The sequence below is a fragment of the Corvus brachyrhynchos genome, unplaced genomic scaffold (assembly GCF_000691975.1).
Source record: "Corvus brachyrhynchos isolate BGI_N302 unplaced genomic scaffold, ASM69197v1 scaffold312, whole genome shotgun sequence".
Lineage (NCBI taxonomy): Eukaryota > Metazoa > Chordata > Aves > Passeriformes > Corvidae > Corvus > Corvus brachyrhynchos.
In genome coordinates this window covers 482,343-484,317 of record NW_008236640.1, presented here as the reverse complement: position 1 = coordinate 484,317, position 1,975 = coordinate 482,343, and the positions used below count along the sequence as shown (strand labels likewise).

The 1,975-nt window shown below is 48.8% G+C and overlaps 1 protein-coding gene across 7 annotated transcripts in view; it reads left to right on the top strand.

Moving 5' to 3' along the window:
* The window catches only part of SLC8A1 (solute carrier family 8 member A1), a 138,519-nt gene that overhangs the window by 11,577 nt on the left and 124,967 nt on the right, over positions 1-1,975 (top strand). The gene's annotated exons all lie outside the window — the stretch shown is intronic.

The following is a 1,975-nucleotide window of genomic DNA, read 5'->3' as shown; positions in this document are numbered from 1 at the left end:
AGCAGGGGTCACCTGGTCCTTCATTTTCCAGGGATTCAGTGACTCCAGCTAAGAGCTGGTTCTTGCCTGAGAAGTGGAAGTGAGATGCTGGTATTAGCATGCACTGCTGGTGAGACAACTGACAGCTGCCAGAAGGCTTTTTTGTTTCCACCCCTTTGAGAAGAGTAAGCAGACAGTTTGCACCTTGTACATCTCTCACAATAAGCCCAGCTGCTGAAGTCATTCTGTGCACATATTGAATTTTTCCTGTGTATGCCTGGTGACCAGAAAGCAGGGTTGTTTTTTTTTTTTTTTACAAAGAGAAAAGTACGACTGTGAAGCAGAATTTGAAGAGAAGAATGTGTGGTTTGTTTTTCAGCCTAGATGTTTGCAAAATATGTGCAACTCTCCCCATTTCCAAGCTTCCTAAATTCACATCCGGCCCCTCTAACTACTCCTTCTTTCAGTCCCCATGCAGCAGGTGGTTTCCAGTGCAAATATACTTTTGTGTCTGTAACACATAAGCAGCACTCTGCAAAATTTGGCTAGTCAATGCTTCTTCCAGGAAAGCTCTCTCCCAAGCTGTGAAACGCTATGCTCATGAATTAGTGCTCTGGATTTATTGTTTAAACATGCATAAAGCACAGCACAGAGCAAATATCCGGGGGGAAGCTCGAAAGTGGCACAGGCTGGGCTTCTCCAGTTACCTCTGCAGGCTCCCAGAGCAGAGGAGTGACAGCAAATCACATGCTACCGATTTTTCACAGGTGTGCCAAAACACTCCATCAAACCCTGCCTCCACCCTGGGGTGCAGTCTGTGCTCTCAGTTTTCCAGGGGAGAAGATACCTTTCTCATCCAAGCTCCCTGGCTGGCTGATGGACAATTGTCATGCAATCAGGCCTCCACAGGATCATCAGAACTCAGACTGTGCCAGGTACTTGGACACACTTAAGGAGGAACTGCCTAGAGAGCTCAGAAAGAAATATACTGATGTCCAGCACACAAAATTGCCCTTCCTACTCACTGCTGTGTCCCACTCCATCTGCCACTTTTCTAAATGCCTGATTTATCCCCCTAACAGCAAAGGCTGGTTTGAAGGTGTCAGTGAAAGGAAGCGCTCAAGTGGCTGGAAAAGATGTTTCTAAGCATCTTTTTTAGAAACACCACTCTCCAGGGATCTCCAGGTCTCTGCCAAGAACACGCACAGGAGAGCCAGAGAACATTCAGGGAGCGCATGCTCAAGTCTGCTGCAGTGAGGAGCAAAGACAGATGGATGGCAAGCAGAGGTGACAACCCATCTGCTTCTGCAGGACCTCTCTGGCATCTCCCGAGGGACTCGAGGAAAACCATGACCAGAGATAACCAGCCAAAGCAGTCTCACTAGTTATCCTCCAGCATCATCTGAGACCAAAGCATTCCATCGAGGAGATGTTCCAAAGAGGGACAAGGGTGGTAGGACAGCTCCTTGGAGATGAACATGCTTTGGCTGAGCTGAGCATTGCCCCGGCCTCTTGTCTCTTACAGGGAATATAAGGCAGAAATTTTTCAAGCAAGAAGCGCCTGAGGCTCTGTGTCCCCCTCCTCTAAGCTGTGCAGCAGTTCAGACGTCTTTTTTCACAAGGCACTGAGCAGAGAATTGGCCTGCACCATTCTGTCCTGTGCTCAAGGCTCTGCAGTCCACTAACCCCACTCTTCACCAGGAGAAATTGCCTTTGTGCTCTGCACACACAGACAATACCCAGAAACCTCCTCCAGCAACTGCAGAGAGATGCAGGCTGCTGTCGGAGAGAGCTGTGGGTGGGCATGAATGAATGAAGGAATGAATGAGCCACTCGCTACTATTGGCATGAGAATCTCCATGATTTTGAGACGAGTAATTAGTGGTTGTAAGCATGGTTGCAGTGGTAGGTGTTCACTTGCATGGCTGCAAAGAGTGACAGGGAGGTAAAGGCAGCTGGAGCAAAGTGCTGCCTCGCCCAGCACAGTCCAGGCTGC